Source organism: Protopterus annectens, chromosome 16.part0 (genome assembly GCF_019279795.1).
Source record: "Protopterus annectens isolate FY-2018-M chromosome 16.part0, PAN1.0, whole genome shotgun sequence".
Taxonomy (NCBI): domain Eukaryota; kingdom Metazoa; phylum Chordata; order Ceratodontiformes; family Protopteridae; genus Protopterus; species Protopterus annectens.
The window spans coordinates 801,379,212-801,406,880 of NC_056750.1; the positions used below are offsets into that span (position 1 = coordinate 801,379,212).

Here is a 27,669-nt window from a genome sequence, read left to right on the forward strand (position 1 = left end):
TCTGAAGAAAGTTTAGAATGACTTGTTCTGATTATAAAGCAAAACAGATTTCATAATCTTGGAATGTACTGTGCAACTATCTGCCATGTTATTTTCTGTTACTGCTATTTATTTTTTAAGATTGGAACCCATATTATCCCTCCAGTCACTTTCCCACATACATAAGTGCACCCAACCTGAACACACAGACACAAGTCCCTATCCTGTCTGCCCCCCTATCCCCCCACCCCATAGTATTTGAAGTGCCATTATGGCACTAATCTATTATACCTTGGTGATTAATGTATCCCCCACCCCCTTGAGCTCAGTACTACTGTTAGTGCCATTAAAGCACATCCAATCAAAGTAATCCCTGGTGTCTAGTGGTTCCCCCCAACCCTCAATCTGCATTGTGTTCTTGGTGACATGGCACATTAAGAGTAATCTCTGGTGTCTAGTGGTTTCCCCATGCCCAATCCCCATTGTGCTATCAGTGCCATTATGGTACTTTAAGAGTAATCCCTGGTGTTTAGTGGTTCCACATCCCCAGTGCCCATTGTGCTGCTGGTGGTGTTATGGCACTAAGATAACCCCTGGCGTCTCCTACATCCCCCACCCTACCATCCCCATAATGCTATGGGTGTCATTATGGCACTTAAGAGTATTACCTGTTGGTATAGTGCATCCTCCATGTTGATCCCTATAATGCCATTGGTAGAATTATAGCACGTGAAAGTCCTCCCTGCTGTCTAGTGGTTGTCCCCACCCCCAAGTTCTTTACTGCCATTGATGCCATTACGGTACTTCAGTATTATCCCCTGGTGGTCTACTAATCCCCAACACATTCATAGCAGGCAGTTAACATGGCCTTTTGGCTGTGATCAATACCATGATATGGTGGGGATGGCCATGCTGATCTACACAGCTGAGCAATTCCTTGAATCTCTCAACCCTGTAGATGCCTTCCTGGATGAAGTTCCAGGGAAGGAGAGAGACAGATACAGAGAGCACATGGCTAATTAGCATATGCATCTCTCCTGGAATGCTTCATTAACATTCAGCACAGTTGCAGGGCCAGACCTTCATGGTGCTGCATGTCTTTCTATTAGAGGACCATGTAGCACCATGTGAGAGTGGTTGCTGAACTGAGGAAAGATACCTTGACTTGTATACATATGTGTACATTCTGCTGTACCTTCCTTAATCCCCCCATGTCTTTCTAGTTGTGAAAACAACTGATGTAATTACCCCTGGTTTATACTGGTACAGAACTGACAAACTAAAATATATGTATCTAGAGCTGGAGTTGACACTAGTGTAAAGTGAGACAGTGCTGCTGGAAGACACTGAAGTGGCTTCATATATGCAACTTTGCTGTGGAAATCTGTATCTGCCTGAATATTTTAGTAACTTAGCACTACTGAGGATTCGGTACTAAGTTTATGTATTATTTATTATTTGAGGAGGGAGTATTATTTAGCGCTGTAGGTTGACAAGCTATGTTATTTACCTCTAGTTGGACATATTACTTTGTACATTTTAATTTTGTATTCATTATTATTTCATTTGGTTATTGATTGAGAGTGGCACAATAACTGGTGTGTCTGACCCTTACCCATATCTAGGGTAGTCACAGTTCTATCTTACCTGGTTGAAAGCTGTGGAGATTTGGAGAATTCTACCAACCTTCCCTGGAGATTGTGTGTTTGTGTGTGTGTGTGTGTGTGTGTGTGTGTGTGTGTGTGTGTGTGTGTAAACCATTTGTTTGAAGGGCAGTTACCGTGGGTGAAAAGCTTTGGAAGGCACTTTGCTTCATAGAGAAAGTGGTGAGAAAGGGGTCTGGGGTGTCAGGTTAAAGACTCACTTCTATTAGTGGTCAATGTGTTGACTTTATCTGGGTGGGGATGTTGGAAGTCCATACCATGGGCAGCAGTGCATACTTCCTTTACACTCTTGGAGCTAGATTGCATTTGGTAAAATGGTTATTTGATCAGATTTGTGTTTTATTTTACCAGTGGTGTGACTCAAGAAGCCATTTTCCTGGTGAATATGAGGGCTTTAAGAGCCAATGTATGGCACTTAAAGCTGTTTAAGGCTTATAAGTTAAAAAATATAACCCCTCGAGGACTCAGAATCCAGATCCAGCCTCTTGTAGATTTGATTGATGAGCAATTGACCAAAGATTGGGCTAAAACCCAACATGATGCATCCATGCTATTTGTGGACACACTTGTTTCATACTATGAACGCATGTTGGAATTACAGACCATTGAAGTCTGTAATAATTGTTTAGAAGCCCAGGTCTTTGAACATGAGCAGTTTTATCCTTACCATATTAAGGAATTAGCAAAGGACCTAGCCGCCATGGAGACACAATTGGTGAAAAGGAAAACACAGAAGTTTCAGCGTGATTTGATAGATTATGAGAAAGGCAAACCTTTTGTTGCCCATAGAAATGTAAGATTTTATGATTCAGTTAGTAGAGTGAACAAGAAGAAGAGGCCTAGATCAATATTGAAGAAAAACACTTATTCTACCAGTAGCATCACGGATGAGGATACTTCCTCAGTTACAGATTTTGAATGCCCCTCCAACCAGGGGTCCCCAGTGGCCAAGCACAAACCCTTAGCGGACCCTTTAGAATTAGAACACGTAGGGGGGGCAGGAAACATAGGAGAAGGGGCATGCAGTCTACAGCAGTTGTTACAGAAGATAGTGAAATCATCAACAATGTGCACAATATATCCTCTTTTGAACTGTCACCTGCTCATAATAAAGTTCTTAATAAGGGTCTAAATTTTGTGCCTTCCTCCTTTGTTTCTGAACAGACATTTGTGAATGAATTAAATGAATTTTGTCGATTGATCAATTTAAAAATATTCTTTGCAGATTTTGACTGCTCTCAAAGTTCTTCTGGTTTCAAATTTGGGAAGTCAAGTTTTCAACCACCCATGGATAAACATGTGGCCATATTCAGGGAATGTGTGATTAAGAATTTACATTTCTCCCCTGGATATCAACCCATTAAACACAATCGTACTTTACTGGAGCAAAAAGGGTTACAAGAACTTAGTTCCAATCATGATATTGTGATCTTGCCAGCTGATAAAGGGGGAGGTATTGTGGTTATGGATCGGATCATGTATATTGCTGAAGCTAACAAACAACTATCAGACACTAGATTTTACATGCATATGGTAGTAGACCCGACACCCAACTTTAAAACACTTATTGATTCTTTCCTGGATATGGCCACAGAAGAAGGGGTGATAGACCAACAAATGTGCCAACAATTGAAGGTCCCTGATCCTATTCCTCAGTATCTTTATTTGCTGCCTAAAATACACAAGCATCCCACTTGTCCTCCTGGCCGGCCTATTGTCTCAGGCAGAGGCTATCTTATGGAGCCATTGTCTGCATTTTTGACCTATCATCTCAAACCTCTACTGTCGATGGTCCGGTCCAGACTCAAAGATACTATTGAATTTTTGAACATTATCCAGGATACTCAGTTGGAATCGGATTGGTGGCTCTGCACTATGGATGTCACTTCCCTTTATACTAGTGTTCCACATGAGGCTGGTATTTCAGTTATAGCATTTTGGTTGGAACAATCTCAACTTTACACCACTGGATTTAATAATGTTTTAATCAAAATGGTTGAATATGTATTAACTAAAAATATCTTTCTCTTTGAGGGTCAAATATATTGGCAAATAAGGGGTACGGCCATGGGGGCGTCTTTTGCCCCAATATATGCGGACCTCTTTATGGGTTTTTTTGAGCAAATATATATATATGATACTCGTAACAACATGTTCTTGGCTGAATTGGACATTTGGAGGAGATATTTAGATGATTGTTGGATGGTGTGGCGGGGTGATTTGCTTTTGGCCCATGAATTTGTCAAATATTTGAACACTAATCCATGGGGCATTAATTTCACCTTGGATATGCAATATCAAGAGATAATTTTTCTGGATGTCATGATAACCCGACAAGCTGATCATACTTTGGCCACGAGAGTGCACAGAAAGTTTCCACAGTACAACACTCTTTTGCATGCTTCTAGTAATCATCCCCGCCACATCATCAACAACATCCCCAAATCCCAATTTATACGTATTAAACGTATTTGCTCATCTGCAAAATCTCATGAGGAATGTGAACAGGATCTTTGTGACAAATTTATACATAGAGGATATAACAGACCTCGCATTTATCAAACTATCAATGAGGTCAAACACATGCCACGTTCACAGCTTTTACAATACAAACAGGAACTGGGGGCCTCCAATATTTCTAGAACCCAACCCATTAGATTTACGATGACTTTTGGGGGTAATTCATCTTGGTTCAGGGAAATTGTCAATAATCATTGGGGAATTTTGCGGGCACATGAGTTCTTGTCTGACATTCTACCTGAAAAATGTGCCTTTTCATATCGTAGGGGTCGGACGATCAACTCACATTTTACATATTATAAGAAACTTCATTCAACAACAACATCTATACAAACTACTTTATTCGGTGACCCATTGATTGGTTCGTTCCCCTGTGGTCATTGCAGTGCATGTAGGCATATGGCCAAGAGTAAAGAATTCTCCAGTCCCAATACTTCATGGGTATTTCAGATCAGGGTTTTTGGCAATTGTAGCACAGACTGGGTGGTATATTTAGCCACCTGTACATGCTTTTCATTTTATGTAGGTCAAACCTCTAGACCACTGAGATTTCGAATCAGTGAACACCTTAGTGCAATTAGAACAAAAAAATTAACAAATGCTTTATATAAACATACTCTGACTCATAAAACAGCACAATTTCAATTTGTTATTATTGATAAGATTCAGATGCCAAGGATCTCTAAAGCAGGCTGGCATGATAAGCTAAATAAGATGGAATCCTTATGGATCACCAGGTTGGGTGCTTTGTTCAAATCTGGGTTAAATGAATGTTAAATGCTTATTAAATAGTTATTCATGCTGGCTATGAACTTTGCATTTGGTCTTCTTAAGTATAGTTTTATGCATGTGTTTTATGTGTATGTTTATATTGTTGCTTTGGGATTTTGACTATATATATGAATCATTATCTTTTTTTCTGAGTTTCTATTGTTCATTTACACACGTGTATTTTTAATGGATTGGTTGTTGGTGTATACACCTTTAAATCTTGTAGTATTTAAGGAATACCAGGATGAACCATCTTCAAAAATTCTTTTCTCTGCACTGATGAAGGCCATTGTTTAGGCCGAAACCAGTTTGCTATGTTCTGTTTTAATATGCCACAATAAAAGAAGGTTTATGCTTGCCTTTAACCTGGTGCTGGCTCGTTTTGTGTGTTTTGATTCATTTTGGATTGAGCCGTGTACTGGATCCACCGTGCGTAATTTTGGTTTGCTCTTTGCCATTTTCCTGGTGGCCATCAGACCTATTTGGAGCAGTGGACCAGGTCCAGTAAGGGGCGGTGTTAGCATTTTAGGGGCCCCCAGCAAATATCAAGTTGGGGGCCCCCCTAAGCACTTCCTGTCTAAGTATCACCCTGTCACTGCCAGACTTCCTAGCCATCCTTTTAGCTCATGCTGCAAACTTTTAGGAGTAGTACACACAGACTGGCTTGTTGCTACAATGCTCTTACATTACAGCAAGCTTATGTACCTCAGTATGTTGGGCCTTCTCACAAAGGGACATTGACAGTTATTGTCATTTAGAAGTAACAAGGATACATTACAACAACTCTGTACACTGCTGGACTTAGGAGAAATGGTGCCCTAGGGCATTGCCTACTATTTCAGCCCCCCCCCCAAAAAAAAACATACATACATCCTCCAGTGCTCCCCTTTGTTTATCCCCATCTTGGGTTCCCCACAACATGCAAGTTACTTTTTTCTTCCATTTCTTATATTTTACTTTTCTCTTCAGCTTTTTCAAGAAGCCAGGACTTTATATATGCTCTGAAGTGCTTTTAGGTCTTTTTTTTCTTTTTGCACAACTTTTTCATCCAATGATGGCTTGAACAAAAATTATGATTAAAGAAAGAAATTCAGTGTTGCTGTTCAGCTTTACTTTCCTTTGCATCCTTTCAACATACCTTTCCTGATCAAGACAGCACAGTAATAACCATTTAGGAAATAACTCAATTAAGCCACTGCCCAAGAAGCCATAAGGGTTATAGATGCTGTAGAATGCATTTTAAAGCATTTCCCAACCTTTTAATCCAACAGTAACCTAAACAAAATTAATGAGGAAGAAAAAGAATTGCAGTCTTACTTTTTTCTTTCAATGAAGATATGTTATGCCCACAGCTTAATATTCACAGCTGACAAAATCGTAGCTCACAATAAACTAACAAGCCAGTTTGTTGTGAGGATACACAGATCCTGTCTTGGAATACTGCCTGCTTCCCTAATCCCCCAAAAAGACAGTAACTGCCTATGCATTCCTCTGGTGTTAGATTGGGATGAAAGCAAAGGTTCAAATGGCCACAGTCATGTACTTTGAGTGATTAAAATCACAAATAAAAGAACCAACGATAATCCAAGGAGGAAGAACCAGTTGCACAAAAACAAATAGCATTGATTAAATTATATTACGCTATTTGTTTTTGTGCAACTGGTTCTTCCTCCTTGGATTATCATTGGTACTTTGAGTGATTGCTGCAATACAAAGACATAGCATGCTTCCTCACTCCTCAACCCTAACCCCCAGAGGCAGCCACCTGTATACATGCCTGATGTGTGATTGCATAGCCGGCCTTAGGCATAGGCCGCCTAGGGTGCCGGTCTAGCAGGGGCACTTTTCCAGTATTTATTTGGTGTAGGTAGACCAGGATGGGGCATCAGGTAGTGTGGTGGGGGGTGCCATGGAGCCCTTTTGCCTAGGGCACCAGTTGACCTAGGGCCGCTCCTGTGTGATTGTGAGGAAAGTGGGTGCGATTGATAGCAGAGGCCATTATCAGTTTTATCCTAACAAGGTCATATTACAGCCCTGTTCAGGTTAAAGAGCATAATCAGAAAATTAAATAATTTTTATTTCCTTATTTTTGCCCAACCAGAAACAGCTTTTGTGGGGCTCACACACAGTCAGGGATGAATAAGGGACCCCCTCTGTATCCATTTATACAGTCTGGGGAGTGGGGGTGCCACCAGATTCCTAGAAGATCTAAGTGTCTTAATGTTCTGTGATATATTTTATGCCTTACTTTTAAAATATAATTACTTGTTAGCTGCATTTTTTTACTGATACCCATCAGAAAAATGTGTGTGTCTCAGCATTATTGGATGTGTGCACTGATACAAATCAGTGATATTTTTTATACACACACACACTCATGCATAAGTCACAGCAATACTAGTTTTGTACTTATTTCAGCAAATAACAATACATTGTGCAACGCTGGTACTGCCACACCAGACCATTGACTGCTGTTTAGCAGTCCTCAAACAGCAGGAGTAGGTCACTTCATCTCATTGAGGAGTAAATGAATGCCTGTCACTGTCCCTGATTTCACAGATATTCCTTGATTTTGCCTCATAAGTTTGCTCTGTCCTTCATAAAAAAAATAAATAAATAAAAATAAAAAGTTTTATTTGCAAGCAAATCATTTAAGATTACAGACAGTCAGTAAATCCAGACAGCATAGTTTTATAATTCTTATTGTCCAAAAAAATCCAGGTTGATACAAAATGTGCTATTCTACTAACTTTTTAAGTGAATTAGAGCAATATTTAAAATGTGATCCTCATGTTGAGCCTTTATTCTGCTATTATTTTGGCACTGAACAGAATTCTTCAGCAAGAACATCGAGAGTTACAGTATCTGGTGTTCTGGCAGTATTTATTAAACTCCCTGAAAGAGAAACCAGCCCTGAAGATCAGAAGCATTAGCTCTTCTGAAACTCTATCACTAACTCTATCGCACTGAGATCAGTCTCTCTGGGCTGCTGATCTCTCTCAAGTTCTAACCTTATTCATGTTTATTATCAGCTTTATCCTAACAGGGTCATATCACAGCCCTGTTCAGATTAAACAGTACAAGCAAAAATTAATAACATTTTTTCTCCTCATTTTTCCCCAACCAACAGCAGCTTTTGTGGGGCCCGCACACAGTCAGGAATGATAAAGGGGCCCCCTGCAGCCACAGGTATTGTAGGTGGCTACAGCTAGCTATGTTATTAGTTTTAGTGGAGAGGATGTTCACCAGCAGGGTTTAACTATGTTTGACTTTTGAAAGAGATATAAATAAGAGTTATTATCCCCCCCCCCCCCCCATTTATTAAGCATGCAAGACTCCATTATGGCTTTTGTTGGTTTAACAGACATGTAACAAAATATCAAGATAAGATAACTTGATATGGTTGGGGGCCCCACCAGGACCAGGGGGCCCCAGCAACCATAGGGTTTGCTGGTTCCTAAAGCCGGCTATGGGTCCAGTGACCAAAGCCCCTGTCCTACACATACCCTGGTGGTACACTGATTGGCAGTGGTGGGATTCAAACTCCCAACAATGTCAAACCACTCATCACTGATTAGTGACAGTGGACCATCCATCATAAATGTGTAAGATCAGTGAGACATGAAGTGACAAAATTATCTTCCTGGAGTGGATGGACATGTCCTTTAAAATGGGATGGGCTACAGAATATTCTTTTCTGAGTCTGGTTGATGCATTCTGCTTAATGTTTAAACTGATCTATAGGACGGTCCCAAGATCATTGATGAGGTTGAGGATGGCATTATTTGAACATTTGTTAATAATTATAATAATTTATATCATTTTTACAAATCTCATTATGTTAAATTTACTGACATTAAAGGTGAGTTAATTACCACAGCACCAACTATGTATTTCTGCCTTACAGAAATGTGGCATCTTTTGCTAAAGTAATTGTATTACTCTTTGTGCAATCATCACTATGATTGCTTATCCAGCGCCCAGTTATTGGTTTTATACCTGAGAAGTGTAGTCCATAGTGGTAGGCTAATATAAAATGAACTGTAGATGGGACACCAGTCTGCTTTGAAGACTACCCAGTGATGAAACCAAATCTTGTATGGTACCTGACTGTAACATATGCAGAATGAGGTGTAAGATTTCATTGGACAAGATTCACAAGGGAGGACTGTGGTCACTGATAGCATCTGTATTGTGCCAGCACATTTTACATGTTCATTTTGTTTAATTAGACACAATTAAGGATTGCCTCAGTACCAGCCTGTGTCTTCATTGTACTAGACAAGGATATAGTCTGGTTGCAGCACCCAAGTATATAGAAGAAGTGCTGTCGTAAGTGGCATGATTCAACCAGTTTAGGTAAAAAAAAATCCACGTAGAGGTTGTTTATTTTGACAGTAGAGTCAAACCTTTCAGTGATATAAGCAAGCCATCAGTGCATGTTACACAACATTATATAGGTATGGGGGGGGGGTTAAGGAGAGGCTGTGGCTCCAACAATGGTCACTTCAATAGCCAATCTATCCCTTATAAGGTATGGTGGAGGTGGGCAGGCAATATAATAGGTCTGGCAGCCTGTGCCACACTTACAGTCCATAGGTAATTACTAGGCCAAGAACCCCAGGGTTTTTTTTTAAGGCTAGCCATGCTTCCCAAAGGTAAGAATCAACCCCTGTACCTTTTGTCTACAAGGTAAATACCTTAACCATTATCCAAACCCCAAAAATCCACTGAAATTCTTTGACTGGGAACTGAACCTAGGCTGTGGGAGTGGGAGTGCCAAATCCTAACCACTAGACCACCAGGGATTGTTTTACTTCCTCTTTTGGTCAACCTTTCCGTATAGAAGGCACCCTTATGTACCCTGCATACACACATACATGGGGACTACAGATGTGAGTCAATGATACCAGGATGTTGAACATAATCCCTCACCTGGATCTCACATAGTTTCTTCTTAATGTTGCAAGCAGTGCAGTGTATGAGTTTCAGATCTTTAGCTTCTGGTCCTGTGGAGTCATTAGGATTTTTAAGCCTAAAACTGGTTAGTTGAGTTAGACCAGAGTGTGAAAGTGAAATAAGCTTGATTCTGAATTAGAGATATGCACGTCAGGGCTTCAGACTATAAAACTGTATGTATGTATGTATGTATGCATGTACGTATGTATGTATGTATGTATGTATTTATTTATTTCAGTTTGCTAAGTAAATGAACTGGTCAGCAGATCCTTTATGAACATGACCCAGGCAGAGCAGTGCATTATAATACTACTGGCATGTGAAGATCACGATGTCACACAAAGAAACAAGATTGTTAAGTTTATGCAAACATTAAGACACATCCGTGACAGTTCATATTCAACTGCATATACATTTAAGATACGTGCAAATATTTGATACCTATTCACAATATATATAATTGTTGACAGTCAACAGTACACAATTATTTTGCCTAAGGAAAGAGTTTGTCAATGGTGCAAAGTTATCCCTCATCTGTAAATCATAAGAACTTATGTTATTAAATAGCAGCTCCTCCAATTTATATTTGAGTACGTCCAGAATGTTTTGTTATTTAAGTTTTGCAAGGACTTGATTCCAAGTAGCTGAATCTAGTTTACAAAATGCTTTTTTTACCTGAGCAGCTTTTGAAACATGGTCTAATGAGAGAGTTAATGCCTCTTTTGGGTTGCTTTATTTGTAATTTTGTTTTAATTGGGAACGCTGGCCCATTTTTTTTTTTAATTTGGTAGATCTGTGAGCTAAGGAGAAATGCTGCTATTTTTGTTACTGGCAGCCTGTTAATGTGCAGTAGCAGTGGGCAGTAATATGTCCATGTCCTGGTAATAAGTGCAGGTAGAACCATTTGGACAGCAAATAAGTTCACAAAGGTCTTTTGCTTTTATAATAACAAGGGGCAACCTTAAGTTCTAACGGTGTTCCTTCGTCATTGGTGTACGTTGCAGACTGGCTGAGTTTCTGGATGGCGTCAAAGCGCTAGTATGTCAGTGGCATCTGACTGTGTGATGTACTGCTGTATAAAATAAGCAATAATTTTATGAAAATAAACTTTGTTAGTGTCACACTGGTTACAAAGCAGAACAGTACATGGCCCAATTTCAACAGGGTAATTCTCAGGTCATAAAAGGTATAAGGTAGCAGCTTGCATCGATGCATGTAGCAGTCGTACCATGCTTTATACACATTCATTGTCAAAGGGTATCAATCCCATCTATAACAACTATTCACTAAGCTTATTACAGCACGAAATACGAAAAACAAAATGTCAGCTGCAAACCATTAACACTGTTTTCTCTTTGAAATATGCAGTGTGAAGAAGTCCATTCCTACTTCTTTTATTAAATTTTTATAAGTGCTAAAAAATACTTTGGAGGAATATTCAGAAAGACAATGCACTGTGCATTCTTCTGTCTAGCAAGCCTGTTCAGTGCACTATGAGAACACGATTCAGACACCAGTGTTGCAGTCTACAGTGGTACGAGGGCTCTGAAAAGTACAATTACACTGGCCTTGCTGGATATTGCCAAATAGAAATGTGGCTGTCTGGGAACACAGCTGATGTAAATTTGTCATGTGCTCTGCCCTAGAACTGTATACCATGAGTGAAATAGTGTGGTAGTATGATTCAAACACAATTTCTACCTTGGTATTTCTGAGTGAAGTGATGGGAATGTACACTGCCTTCTTATGGTGCACAACCAATTGCTGTCCATGGTAGGACCAGGGATGTTATTGCTACAACAGGTAAATACTGCGAGGCTGTGTGTGTGTGTGTGTGTGTGTGTGTGTGTGTGTGTGTGTGTGTGTGTGTGTGTGTGTGTGTGTGTGTGTGTGTGTGCGTGTGCATGTGTGTGTCTCTAATGTATTTCAGCTGTTCAGAATTTCACAGAATGTCCAGCCTTATATTTTTGTTCTGTTCCCCATTAAATTTGTGGTTTTCTGGAAAATCAGCGAAGATTAAAATCACTAAATAATAACAGACGTTTGAGTTTCACACTTCATATCCTTCAGCATATGGATGCTAATGCAACACTTGATAGTCTCAACTTTCTAAGTTTATAAGAGCAATAATTAAAATCTTGCATGGATTTTGGGCCTTTGCCTTACTCCAAAAATTTTAACTTGTCAAGATTTCTTGCACCAAGATGTTGAAAGGTATAAAAGTTAGACTGTCCTGGCGTCTGTGTGAATGTGTAACAGTGACAAAATGTGATGTGTGTGTGTGTGTGTGTATGTGTGTGTGTGTGTGTGTGTGTGTGTGTGTGTGTGTGTGTGTGTGTGTGTGTGTGTGTGTGTGTGTGTGTGTGTGTGTGTGTGTGTTTGTGTGTGTGTACTCTAGGGAAATAATTAATGCAGTTATTCCAGCTGCTTTAAGTGTTTGACTGAGATACGCGCATGAGTTGCTAATCAGCATCTGTGCAATATGACTCTTTCATGTCTCTGAATCACTTATTGCCATAGGGCTACCAGAGATCACCAACAGTGCTACTGGGCTATTTTCTCTGAATACGACCTTTATTATTAAGAGCAAAGCAAAGTGTTACTAATTTAAAATTTTGGACAAAGCTAGATATCATAATTGAAAAATATGAATACCAAAAATCAAAAGGAAAGAACGCTGGTTCCACGGACTCCGAAATGCCAACAACCACAAGCAGTAACCCAACTACTTGCAACAAAACTTTACAAATGTTGTGTGAAAGAAACACCAACCGCCCAGTTGGTTTAAAATCTTTTTTTAATACTCCGTATTTGTTAAGCGCTTTCACCCGCACTTCTGTGAGCTTCATCAGAACAACTTTAAATAAAACTAATGCAGTTTAAATACTGCATTTGGCGCCAAATCATTGTACATTTAAAGTGACAAGTTGTTGTTGTTGTTGTGTCTTTTGGCTTTTCCCGGTTAGGGGTCGCCACAGCGGAACTCTGGTCCACTAATGATTGGCAGCAGATTTTTACGTGCCGAGTTGCCAGCTGTGATGCACAACCTTCAACGAAGGTACGCCCATTCACGCATGTCTCCACACAGAAGATGCTTTAGCTCAGAATCGAACAGGACGACATCTTACTGTGAAGCGTCAACGCTACCGCAGCACCACCACTGCAGTATGACAAGAACGCCCGTAAATTCATACATATAATGCTTCATACATTTCTCCCAAGCATCATCACAAACGCATATTTGTATATCATTTAAAAACAACCATCCTCTATTATTAACACTAATATAACAATAGTAATAACATAAAAATGACAAAAAATTAAAAAGTGCACAAACATTTGATATTGGCAGTCTGGTGCTTTCTTCTTTTCTGTTCTTATGTAAATAGTTTTCTTAGGTTTCCATTTCTTCCTTTATGAGTTTAATTATTTTTTTATAGATTTATATTTTCATTTATAACTTACTTAAACCTCTTAAGACTTAGATGATTCATATTTATGTGTTTTTAATATCACTTATTGTATGTTAAAGTGTATTAATTAATTTATATTCTCATTTATAATTTATGTAAACCAGTTAAGACATATCATTCATATTTATATGCTTTTAATATCACTTATTGCATGTTAAATTATATTATTTTTTGCAGTTTGTATTGTTTAGCTCTAAAATTCAACAAACAATTGGGAAAAGAGAGAAAACAATCATCATGTTGCACAAATAAAACACTTCTAACACTAACAGCATTGTGTAGCTGTGTCAGATTATTAGATTCCAGTAATCTGTCCTTTCATTGCTGTACTTTACAGCACAGGAAATCTACATAAAGAAATCTGTGTGTTACCTGTCATGTTTCTGCCAAAGCCTATTGTAATATAATATAACATGTAATTATGGCTGCTGAAAAACTGTAACACTATATGTCCCTGTTTACGTAATCTGCAGATATACACAGAGACATAATGCAGTTTAACAAACTGCTTGTCATGTTAACTGTTTAATTTTAATTTTTTCAGAACACCTCTTGAAGCTTTTCTCCCTATGCCTTCAATGCAAATCAGCAGTGCCCAGCAGAACCGTATCAGTGTTAAAATATCAATACACAAACACGAAGGATGTTATACTAGGAAAGATAATTAAGCACAAAATCAGTCAATGTATCACATTCTGTAGGCTTTGCTTAATGCAGTATAACAAAAAGTTATAGAGCCATACCCACTTAACAACTAACAACTGACAGCATAACGGTAGGGAGGTGGGTTTGGCATAATAGTTAAAATTTTCAACTCATAAACTTGAGGTAAAAGGTTTGATTCAGACCACAAGTTATTGACTAGGCTTAAAATAACCTTTCAGGGCAGTTAGCCTAGTATTCACATAAGTTTATTCAATGGAATTTAGTAATATATTCAGGAATAAATTTTATTTAGGTCTGGGTAGCAGTCTGTTATAAATAACAGACTAAAAACTGCTGTGATGTAGAAAATGCAGCAGGAAAAATATATAATTAGCTTAAGTTAATCCATAAAACACATGATAAAAATTACATATTGTCTTTAATTTAGGGATTACTAACCTTGTGAATTTATTCAAAATAATAGACAACAATATACCCAAATACTCATTCAGTTGAGGCAGTGACCTCATATAAACAATTTCATAGCATTAGATTATGAAACATAGAAAGAAACAATAGCAAAAATGAGGTTTTAAATGTCAAGACAAGTTTCACTGCCCAGACCAAATTTCAGAGGTACTCAGAGTACTGCCATGTGAAGTTAAATACTTGCCATCCTTTGCATGGCTGCCATGTCAGCAATGACTCAGGATAAGGGAAAATACATGTAAGTTCTTAGCTGCATGCTACTGATGCATTCCTAACATGCTAATAACATTAACTGGATGCAATTATGGAAGGGAAAATTAGCAGCTTCAAATTATGATAAACGTGTAGTAAAGTAAATTCCAAACACATTACAAAAATGGAGTTTATATGTTGGCCACCTTTGAAAGAGGCAAATGCTGCACAAAGACTAACAAACTATACTCTGCTCCTTTGCTGTACCCCATATTGTGAGTAAATATTGCATTCTTTTCCAAACTATTTGTCCTGTCAGTAGAGTAGTAAAATGCCATGCCTAAAGCAGCAACTAAACAAGCATAAAAACATATATAAACATGCATAACCAGTAGGTGTTGTTTTTTATTTTGAGTATTGTTATTAAAATGCTGAGTTAGATAACCATATAGGAATCAGCAAATGAATATACATAAATGCGTTCTTTTACTTCAATTCAATCTTTGTTCATACTGACAATGTTATTCTAGAATAACAGATACATTTCTTAACATTGCAAAATGTACACATATACTTATTTTCCCTGTCTTTGTAAATTTCTGCTGCAAATCGACACAGTATAAAGCATTAGGTAAATTATTTATAAATGATCTTAGCTACTCCTCAAACACACCAGGCTGATTCATTTTCAAAAGAAAAGGAGTTCTATTGACATCAGAAAGGGATTCATTCCAGAAATACAACTGAAACAATAAACCCCACAATAAAAAAACTTCTTTAAGAAATATGCAAGCACTTTGAACGGTTCAAAAATTCTACATGGACTCACCAACAAAGCTGAATTTCTCTTAGAGACCTTGACATCCAGATTACAAGGCCAGATATATGACAAGTAATGTTTTACTATCTAGAGGGCAGTTTGGTCAATGGCAGTTATAGCTGGCTTACCGGTCTAGGTAGGAAGGAGATTCATGATGTGCTCAGTGCCTGTGCTTGGAAGCACAGTATTTAAATACTAGGTATGAGGAGGTCTGGCACCAGGATGCTGGCCCTTATTAAGGCACTGTATTACCAAAAACTGCTGAACCTGATTTCCAGCTACAAATTCTTCCTTAAGAGGAGGTTAGATTTATTGATCTGGAGGAGGGTGCTGTCTTAGCTCTCCAGAACTTCTAACCTGGTTACTGTAATTAACTCTTGACTTAAAACTGAGTTAGATGTTTAGGCAAGCAAGGTTGAGTATTTTGTTCCACTATGACACATCAAAATATGACAACTCCGTGAATCGCATTGCTAAGTTCAAATGCCAGAAACACCACAAGGATGAAATCTCAAAAGTGTAAGCATTTATTTATTTAGTTTTTGCAGAGACTGCCCCCCCCCCCACACACACCACCTCCCAAGTCAGTCATGCTATCTGTACAGTGCATAAACACGAAGATAGGAGAAATCTTCCAAAACAAAGGGATCAGTGCTGTCGCACATTTACAAACTGCACAAGCAATGAATTCTTATAGAAAACAATCAGTAACCTTTTGTACCTCAAAGTCTTGTGACTTGGGGACTTGCTGCTTGGGGAATTTCATCTCTGTGACCAGTAAATATACCAAATACTCAGTGCCCAGCTGCTCTACAGATGGTGACCAAACAGCCCATTTAAATCCAAGAAACTCACAAAACTCAGGGCAATACTCAAGGGCACAAGGAGTCTGAAGGACTTTCATTCACTGAATAATCATTTCATCTGTTTGGGCATTGCTTTTCTGCTTAACTTTCCTTATTAGTTCTGCTTTTACTCGTGTTTTTTCTGTCTCTCTCTTCCTCTTTCTGTTACTTTACATTTCCTAAATAATATGCATTTTCCCTGATGTTTGTCCCAGTTCATTTAAGAACAATGTTTTCTCCTTTATGTTGATTTCCTAATTGGTTTCACACAAAGGTCCATTACTTCTATCATAGTAGTTCTGATGAATCCCCACTGTTTACACATTTGTCAAAAACGATATTGTCTCCAAACAGATGAAAAAACAAATACCACGGCCGGACTGCAGAGAAACGTTTTAAAATACTTTAATTTAAACGCTTGAAAATAAAAATAACGTTTACACATTTGTGCCCATTTTTTTTTCAATTTCTGAGACTCTGCTTCATTTTTTGAGTCAGCCCTACTGTAGTCTAGAGCCCTCACTTCTGCATAAATGACATCTTTTTAAACAAAATATTGTTTTCTGTGTAAGGATCAGCATGTTTTCTGTAGGAAACATGATACACAAATAGAAAAAAACTGATCTTAATGAAATTTAGCTAAAACTAATTTCTGACAAATGGAGATACTGCCAGCACAGCTATCTGGAATTTTGTAAACAATTATTTGTCATTTGTGAATATCAACATGATCTATATAAGATGCTTGTGCTACAAATGTATTAGAACTGTATGTTATGTGTATACCAAACTGGTCTATACAGAGGTTAACTTAATTCCAGCAAAACTTCAGAAAAATAGCTGAAATTAAATTACTTTATGGCAGCAAGAGACACAGGTCTGTGCTGAGAAGCTTTCCTTATTGTTTTTGGAGTGAACTAATTACTACAATTGTTTTATGACTTCCAGCATATGTCAAAGATCTGAAGTCTATGTATTTTCACAGGTAGATGCTAAATACTGCTAGCTTCCAGCAGTGGATTTTTCACCTGGGATAGAGTCATATGACAAGAAATTATGTCATCCTGCAAGCTATCCCAGCAGTAATATTTGATATATTAATTTGAGAACTCTCTGAGAGAGACACAGCTTCTGTATTCTGTCTTGAACCTGACAAAAACTAGAAGATCCATTCACCACATCTGCCTTGCTCTTAAATAAGTTAACTAGGGTATACAAATTCTCTTAGATTCAGTCAGAAATATAGTGAAGCATAGTTTAGATGTTTTCTTTATTTACTTGAGACTGTCCTGCAATGTTGTTTTAAATATTTCCTGGGGTTTTGAACTCTGATGTCACTGTGAATATATACTGAGTATCTTCTTGTTCTTTTATTATTTATTATTAAATATATTTAAACCTTTCATTGTGGTTGATCTCTGTGAAACATATTTAAGTTTTGATAGTACTTGCATATTTATTTGGTGACACTGTGGGCCACTCCTAATAGCCTTGCTCTTGGTCACCTACCATTTGTATTAATATTAATTTTACACATTAAGACTGGACACCCTTTGTTAAAGGCCTTAAAGTAGCTGATAAGGAGTTGGCTGGGGGGCATAGCTAGTAAACCTGTGCCAGCCTTTCCCAGGTGTGTGTGTGTGTGTGTGTGTGTGTGTGTGTGTGTGTGTGTGTGTGTGTGTGTGTGTGTGTGTGTGTGTGTGTGTGTGTGTGTGTGTGTGCGTGTGTGTGTGTGTGTTTGTGTGTGTGTGTTTGTGCGTGTGTGTGTGTGTGTGTGTGTTTGTGAGAATCAAACCTCAAACAGTGTGTGTGTGTGTGTGTGTGTGTGTGTGTGTGTGTGTGTGTGTGTGTGTGTGTGTGTGTGTGTGTGTGTGTGAGAATCAAACCTCAAACAGTGTGTGTGTGTGTGTGTGTGTGTGTGTGTGTGTGTGTGTGTGTGTGTGTGTGTGTGTGTGTGTGTGTGTGTGTGTGTGTGTGTGTGCCTTGTCATCCTCCCATTGTACATCCCTCACTCGTGGCAGTGGTGAGGACTGAGGCTTCTTGATTCCTGGTCCATTGGAAGGTCATCACATAATTCATACGTGGTTATTCTTAGAACAATTAAAGCTTTTTATTATGCTTCTGTTGAAATTAATATTTATTCAATACTGGTTTGTCATCTCTCCAGTATTGTGATAGAACACATACAAAGTTATTCATCGGACAAATTACATTTACTTAAGTTGATAATATTTGTTCAGCCTCCAGTTATGCCAACATCTGGAGTACCATAATGCTCAGCTCCAGGCTATTTTCTTTTTTCTGTGTTAACAAAAAGTTTACTCTGCATAAGTAAAAATGCAGGGCCTGGCATTTTGCTGAAGAGCATCTGATTCTATTTATAGCACATGCACACAGTGTTATATTAGAGCACTAATAAAATGGTTATATTTTAATACACAAGGAGTGAGACAATGATAATACTACAACAAATAAACCTTTATTTAAATGCTTGGGTACTGAGTACTGGACAAAACATCAAGCAAGAAAGGAATTTGCATAAAACAACCTTGTGGCCTTTGTTCTAAGAAACCTGCACTGCAGAGACCGAGGGAGCTGATGGGTTAGCACAGTGAATATAAATATTACTGTAATCAATATTCAGTTTAGATAAGGCAAACCTAGTGGTGTCTTGCTTAGATGGTAGATAGGTAAAGAAAGGTGCGTCTTGTCACAATTACATGCATGGAAAAGGTCAGATCGCACTAGGCTTAGCAAACTAGATGGAACTTTCTGTACTGTTCTGTTCTGTTCTGTTCCGTATACATGGCTATGTGCTCTACAGATCTGGCTAGATCAGCTATTTTATGACAGGTGGTTTTAAGGATAGTGGTGACAGACTCAGAAAAGATTCAAGTGACAAGAACGGTTGCAGCACCTTCACCCACTGATCCTCTGGGATCACGTAGCAGCCAGTACTTTATTAAGATTGAGGGTGAGCCTGTATTCCAGGATCTAAATTTGTCAGGTTGTTCTGTCGGCAGTGAGCATACACAGTCCTCAATTAATGTCAGACAAGGCATATGATAAACCAAACACCAGAACAAGGCCAAAATCAGTGTGACCACTATTACCAAAGAATGATATACTCAATGCCATTTGTCAGAGGGATGTTAACGCTTGAGAGATACTATTACTGTAAAAGAATGATGGAACAGTTACACCATAGGAATGCCCAAGTCCTAAGCAGGTGTGTAGCATTGTGAAACCTCACAAAAGTAGTACAAAAGGCAGATCTCTGCACACTATATATAGGAAGCAAGCAATGTGTTTTCACATATACAGCCTATGTGCTGGGACATGTACAAAGATTTGCACACTGTAAACATACCCGTCAAATTATGATGTCAACAAAAACAAAACAATAATATGAGACAGTCAATGTTACACAGAAAGACACCAATGTGTTTTCATCCAGTTTATCCTGTGATAGAAAAACAACGGACGAATTGTGGAACAAATTCCAAAAACTATGCTAATCTAACAGTAAAATAAAACAATGTGGAATATTGATACTTCACACTCTAACATCAGCTTTATTTAGTCATGCAATAAGCAGTTAAATGGGTTTGTCCAAAGAGCATTTCTATGACTTGGGCATATGTTAAGTGCAATACAGGTTAGAAAAACGTGAGATTGTGCAAGTTAAAAGAGTTAAAGCAAGGGAACAAAAGGTTGTAGTAGCATAGGCAGTGCTTTAACCGAGACAAAAGGGCACAAGTACTGGTTTAACACTAGAACAAATACAACAGCAGATACACAGTAATAGATACCGTTAGTAAGCATGGCAAAGGTGAATTTAAGGGGAATGACATAATGCAATAATAGATACCGTTAGTAAGCATGGCGAAGGTGAGTTTAAGGGTACTGACATAATGCAATAATAGATACCGTTAGTAAGCATGGCGAAGGTGAGTTTAAGGGGACTGACATAATGCAATAATAGATACCGTTAGTAAGCATGGCGAAGGTGAGTTTAAGGGGACTGACATAATGCAATAATAGATACCGTTAGTAAGCATGGCGAAGGTGAGTTTAAGGGGACTGACATAATGCAATAATAGATACCGTTAGTAAGCATGGCGAAGGTGAGTTTAAGGGGACTGACATAATGCAATAATAGATACCATTAGTAAGCATGGCAAAGGTGAATTTAAGGGTACTGACATAATGCAATAATAGATACCGTTAGTAAGCATGGCGAAGGGGAATTTAAGGAGACTGACATAATGCAATAATAGATACCGTTAGTAAGCACTGCGAAGGTGAGTTTAAGGGGACTGACATAATGCAATAATAGATACCGTTAATAAGCATGGCGAAGGTGAATTTAAGGGTACTGACATAATGCAATAATAGATACCATTAGTAAGCATGGCGAAGGTGAATTTAAGGGTACTGACGTAATGCAATAATAGATACCGTTAGTAAGCTTGACGAAGGTGAATTTAAGGGGACTGGCATAATGCAATAATAGATACCGTTAGTAAGCATGGCGAAGGTGAGTTTAAGGGGACTGACATAATGCAATAATAGATACCGTTAGTAAGCATGGCGAAGGTGAATTTAAGGGTACTGACATAATGCAATAATAGATACCGTTAATAAGCATGGCGAAGGTGAATTTAAGGGGACTGACATAATGCAATAATAGATACCGTTAGTAAGCATGGCGAAGGTGAGTTTAAGGGGACTGACATAATGCAATAATAGATACCGTTAATAAGCATGGCGAAGGTGAATTTAAGGGTACTGACATAATGCAATAATAGATACCGTTAGTAAGCATGGCGAAGGTGAGTTTAAGGGGACTGACATAATGCAATAATAGATACTGTTAGTAAGCATGGCAAAGGTGAATTTAAGGGTACTGACATAATGCAATAATAGATACCATTAGTAAGCATGGAGAAGGTGAGTTTAAGGGGACTGACATAATGCTGTGCAGAATTACAGATACACAGTAATAGATACCGTTAGTAAGCATGGCGAAGGTGAGTTTAAGGGGACTGACATAATGCTGTGCAGAATTACATACCTTAGTTTCCCTTCTGTGGACACACCCACTTCTCTCACCCACATGTTCCGTGGCTGCCTGGCTTCTTCACCCCCACACCTGTAACCTAGCTAGAAAACAAACAGGTTTACCAAAAATAGTAATATTAGCAGTTATTTGAAAGTCATTTATAGTTCTTTTCCCCAAATTGGTAGGAAAATACACACAGTCCAGTACAGGTCACTTTCCCAGGTGCTCTTTCTGTTGGCTGTCTTCCTTGACTTACAAAGTGCAGAGCAAGAGATTTGCAACAGTACTGCAGTGGTGGTGCTGCGGTAGCATTGTCGCCTCACAGTAAGATGTTGTCCTGTTCGATTTTCAGCTAAAGCGTCTTCTGTGTGGAGACATGCGTGAATGGGCATACCTTCGTTGAAAGTTGTGCGTCAGGGCTGGCAACTCGGTACGTAAAAATCTACTGCCAATCATTAGCGGACTGGAGTTCCACTGTGGCGACCCCGAACCGGGAAAAGCTGAAAGAAGAAGAAGAAGATTGGTTTTACACAGTAACTGTTAAAGTAATTGGTCACCTTTGTGTAATATGGGTACTGGAAGTACCTACACTGCCATTTTCTTAGCCTTGTCTGAAGCATGTGACACAGCCAGCCACCCCAGCCTTCTCCGGATCCACAATACCTAAAACTGTAGTTATTATGCTGTTCCCTAGGGGCAGTTATTTTATGGCAGGACTGAGAAGCTTAACTGAGGCACTGCTGTCTTATCACACACTCATTTTTTTAAAGGGGTTCACCAGAGGTCTGTACTTGGCCTATCACTACTCTCTGTGTAAGTAAACACTGTGCAACTGCATTGTGGGTAAGGTTCATTTAATTCAGCATGATGATTCTGTTCTCTAGTGCCACCTAGTGTTCTTCTCTGATACTTGCTCTATCCAGTCCAGTGTTTAGCATGGCCTTCAGCTCCTTGAGAACTGGATGAATAAGAAATAATTTCCAGGACCGAGGCTATACTGTTTGGACAGTGAAAGCAGAACACTAACAAATCATTTTTACATGTCATAACCACAAGTTATGTCAAGTTTCATATAGTCTGTGACTCATCTGTATGAATTCCTTGCCCTTAGTGGCATCGTAGGAGGAATAGAAAGCCAAGGAGAATAAAAGGGAATGAAGGAATGCCTTACCCTCTTTTCCCAAGAAGTGAGTCAGATGTTCCTTAGTACTTTCAGTATTACTACAAAGGATTATTCTCATTCTTTAAGGCACCATGACCATGACAGGTTAGCACTGGATACCACAAAATCGTTTAATTTGTCACAAGGTCTGATACCTGTTCCAGAAACTACCCCGTCTCTGGAACAGGCTCCCCATCCATAAGAAGCAGAGTTTCCCCCCAACCCAATTCAAGTGCAACTTGGACAATTGGATGGGAAACCAAAAATTCATCCCTGGTTTGGCACCTATGTCTCTAATAGGCACAGGTAACCTGTAAATGGTTCATCTCCCAGGAACATGCTTACACTTATCAAGGGTATCAGAACTTGTCAGAGATTTGGGAAGCATGGCTAGGCTTAAAAAAGCCCTTGTGTTCGTTACATTAGTAAACACCTATGAACCTATGAACTGGAAAATTATTGAGCTTCCCTTTTCTCAGTACAGATGTTTAGGTTTTAGCAATGCCTAATCTGCAGACCAACTTAGAGTTAGAGGTCACCTCAGGTTCTTTTACAACCATCCAGACACCATATTCATCTGGTAAAACACTCACAAAGCATTCAGTAGGCTTTGGGACATTTTTCTTTTATACGTGAGGAACTTGCCTTGCCCTTATGTCTAGAGTAAACAGGCATCTTCATAATATTACAAAATGCTTTACATAGAGATAACTTAATCTGTTCTTTCTTCCGTTGTTTTCTGGAACACACTATGCTTACCACATTAATACTCTGTTATAAGCCTCCATAGTGTATCACTTGCCTGTCTCTGCCACCTGTTAATTGAGCACACTAGCGAAGCTTCCTGCTTGACTTATTTTCTTTGACAGATAGCTAGATTAACTCCTATGAGTTGATTGCCTTCCAGTTTAATGACATTATGTGAATGTTTGCTGTAAGCGTTTTTTTTTTTAACATTTGTCGACCGGGAAAGTCCGACTAGGACAGAGCCTATTTTCAGCAGAAGCCTGGGGAAAAATGCTCCAGATGCATGTCTTTGGATTGTGGGAGGAAACCCACACGACTGGAGAAAGAACATGCAAACTCCACACAGAAGGTACCCCAGCCGAGAATCGAACTGGAGAACCTCTTGCTGTGAGGTGACAATGTTAACCGCTGCACCACTGCACCATCCATTTCTGTGCACTTTTATTTTTTTAGGTAAGTAATTACGTTTGTTATGCCTGTATTAAATGTTTCCCTCTGCATTTTGCTCCTGCTACACATAATTGTGAAAATTGTACTGCCTTCTGCTGTATATATGCCGTATCGGTACTACAAGCATATAATGTTTTAATTCAAGCACACAATGAAAGCATATACTCTGTAACCTGTATAACCATTCACAGCTGTACTTTATGTTCTGTAAGTGTCATATACATGCATTACTGGTGGTGTCTTCTGAATAATTTCGACATTAAAAAGGCCAGTGGTTCACATTACCTGGTTATCAAACACAGCAAATCCACAATTACACCTCTACTTGTAATGAAAATGCAGTAAGAAACAAAGGTCCAGTGCAATTCCTTTCTATCCTGGAGCTCTTAGATGTTAGTAATGCAAGAAACTGAAAAGATGTCTGTTTTGTTGGCATATTGCAGACAGTTCCAACGTGATTTTATTTTTTTTCAAAACCTTTCCAGGCATAAAGAAGGACTAGTGGCATGCAGACAGGGTGCCCATCCATGCTACTAATGACTTACATTCAACAAGCAAAGATTGACATTGAGAGCTATAGCTGAATAACTGAAGGACAATGCTCTCATCCAAATGGGGGGGGGGGTCTTTGCACAACACTGCTGTAACCTAATGATGAGGGGTTGGACTACTTGGTGATGATAGATGCCCAAGAAGATATATGCACAGGAGCTTGCATTTAATCCTCCTCAAGGCTACACTGCATGCAGATGCCTGCATCAAGAGGGTATGAAGCATAAAATAGTAATATTCCCTTGTCTTCCTTGGTGGGAAGTGATAATCCCTATTGCTCATAATACTCTCCTGTTTTCTCTGGTGTGAAGTGATTATTTTGATGTCCCACCACCTCTCTTAAACCATTAGAGACTTAAAAGTACTGGCCACAGTAGGCATAGTAATTGGCAGTAGAAACAGATGGACTGTGGTAGGGTGCAGACTGAGTGGTATAATGTAGAAAGAAAAGGCCAGGAGGTGTGCTTGAATCAGTCAAATAAAAAAAAGGCATTACAAAGTTCAGTGTAGTCAAATAAAACAAACGGAAGCAATACCTGCATTTAACAAGAATAAAGTTAAACTGCATTTACAGTTTAAACTATGAAACATTCAAGAAGAAAGAATATAAAAAAGAGACATTCTAGGTGGTAGAAATATAAGGTCAGAAAGCAGATGAAAGATAAAATTACCTGTATCAGTGAGTGTACACTCCCAACAGAGTGCAAGCACACTTGTGTACAAAATATATCATATATCCTGAAGTGTAGTCACGTAAGGATGAAAAGAAAGATGAGGGAGATAATTATTACGGCTACAGCATCAGGCTAACACTTAAGCTTCAAGAAACAGCAAAGGCTAACAAGAAGGAGTTAGGAAAAAAGGTAAGGTGATATTATTTTTGCCTGCCTTACATCCAGTAATGAGGCAACTAGGAAATCGCAGATCAGCAAGAGATACACTACTTGCTTTATAAGATCAAACAACAGGAAATGTGTGAGTTTTGAAGGCTTTAGATAAAAACAGAGAGCTTGCCATTTTGGTGATGATACAGATGGTACAGGTCTCCAGTCTAAGGTGAGAGAGTTTCAACAGCAATCTGGTTTGTGTATCAGCTAATTTTGCATTTTCAGGTGGCTTACATTTATAGTTACTACGATGATAAATACATTATGTGCTGCTATCCTAGGAGTATACACTGGTTTATTTTTCAATAATTTCTGTGCCACTGAATTATTTCTTCTTCTTCTGACTCAACCACAAAACTTGCTTATAATACATCTAAGAAGAAGAATTATTTTGCCAATTCTGCCCCTCTCTGTCTATGTATGTATATATGTATATATATATATATATATATATATATATATATATATATATATATATATATATATATATATATATCCCTTTTCTGCAGCTTTGTCATCATCGTGTTTATTTCACTGTTCTTTCCAGAATGTTTTCTTTGTTGCTGCTTAGTATTTAACCTAATAACAGGTGTGAGCCCCACTCAGAACAGCTTTCCCCAGCTACACATGAATTTTTGCCAAGTAACTCCAGTCCCAGTTCCTGCTCATGATAAACTTCCTAGACAGATTCCATAAGGAATTTGGTACCTTGCTATGTTGTTCATTCTTCCACACCTCAGCATGTCACTATTCAAGATAACTGTGAATTCTTTAAGGCAATCAATCCCCACTGTCACCAGTCATTTTGAAAAAAGCTACTTATAAATCATTTTTGTAGTTCTTTTGTTTTGATTTTGGATTTTTTTCTGCTTTTTATAGCTCTAGCAACAGCACATAGATGGATTCACAGACCACAGGATCACTTGGTAACACTGACCAGAATTAACGGACATTCTTGCTGATAAGGCAGCTATTATAATTCAAGACTGGATCTTTGCTGATGGTCACTTCTGCTGATGATGACTTTCAAAGGGATACTACAGTCTGTCATAAAGAATCCCTCTCTTCCTTCAACACACACGCATATTAGTAGACTATACATACACAGTGAAACATCTGCATAAATATCATTAACTTGTCACAGCAGCAAACAGATATTATGAAAAATTTTAACAGGAAGGCTGCAGAACTAGATCTCACTGTTGCATCATGCTAATGTGATAGAACCTTAATAACAGTAAATCCAAATCCTGCTCAGTTTAAATACCTCATCTACAGCTCCAAAATGCCCCTTTGAATTTGCAACATCACTAGATTGGGCTGGGGCAGTCTGCAGTGGTACTTGGGGTCCAAAGGTAAACTCAGGGGTCTTAGAACAATGTATATAGAGTTTTGGATTTGGTCAGGTAGGCAGTCAAGGAAATTAGGTAATGGAAACAGGATGAAATGAGAATTTGCCCGTAGTGCACAAAAAAACTGCTAACAGAAATTAAACATCCTTACCTTCTTTTCTGTCATGTGGGTAAACTTTAGACTACTTCCTAGCCCCTTTCACTTTGATTTTGTATTTCCATCATGCTTTGATCCCAGATTTCTGGAGTACATGAAATGCAATTATTTTGGTTAGGACTGCAGTCTGTTAGGACAACTGGAAGAGTTAGTCATATAATGTTTACTTTGAGTGGTAACACCAGTCTGAGCTGTTTTATTCACTGTTGCTAGGAGCACTGTCCAGGAGGGGAGGAGCTCTGGTTTGGACAATGGGAGCCAAAACAAAGTCATTTGTTTCCTTTGCAGCCAAAAAAATGAAGTTGACAGGCATTAACTCTGATACAGAATCTTCCCCAGGCAACCACTGGAGCTAGGGCAGTCTGCCTTTATTAAAGAGACATTCCAAGAAAATTAGTTAAGAAAATCTGAGTTTTATGTTTGGAGGCCTCGGGACACCATGCACTTTCTAGTTTTCTCTCTGATACAGCTGCAGTGTTAATTTTAAACTAGAATGTATAAAAGTTGTTTTACTGTTTTAATTGACTTTAATTATGTGCATAAATTATACTATACCCTTAGCAAGGTTTATTGTAGAATAAAACAATAAAATGGCTTAGAGTATATGACATATGTAGAGTCACTTCAAATACAGTTGAAAGGTTTGATAATGTTTCCATAATATGCAGCTAAAATGTATTTGTTTTCAGTCTCAGTGCTGCTTTAAAAATAGCGACTCTAATGATTTAATGATTCTGTCTCATACTATACGAGATATAGGCTAGGAGTCACAGGCATGTAGTGTAATGTATAGTGCAAATTAGTGTGGGCAGTGGCAATATGTGGGATGTAGGTGATTCTAAGATAACGATAGCATAGTTGTGCAATGATCAAAATAGTGCAACAGGGGATGCGCTAATGAGTGCACAATGACATGGAAATGAGGAACCCCATGAAAATA

General features: G+C 38.6%; 1 protein-coding gene across 1 annotated transcript in view; it reads right to left on the reverse strand.

Moving 5' to 3' along the window:
• Nucleotides 1–26,873, reverse strand: part of STPG3 (sperm-tail PG-rich repeat containing 3) — a 209,551-nt gene extending 182,678 nt beyond the window's left edge. Inside the window, exons 1-2 of the mRNA XM_044057920.1 lie at nt 26,724–26,873; nt 21,435–21,523 (exon numbers count right to left, since the gene is read on the reverse strand). The gene's annotated coding sequence lies outside the window, so the exon portion shown is untranslated. The remainder of the gene's footprint in view (nt 1–21,434; nt 21,524–26,723) is intronic.
• Nucleotides 26,874–27,669: the final 796 nt, after the last annotated feature.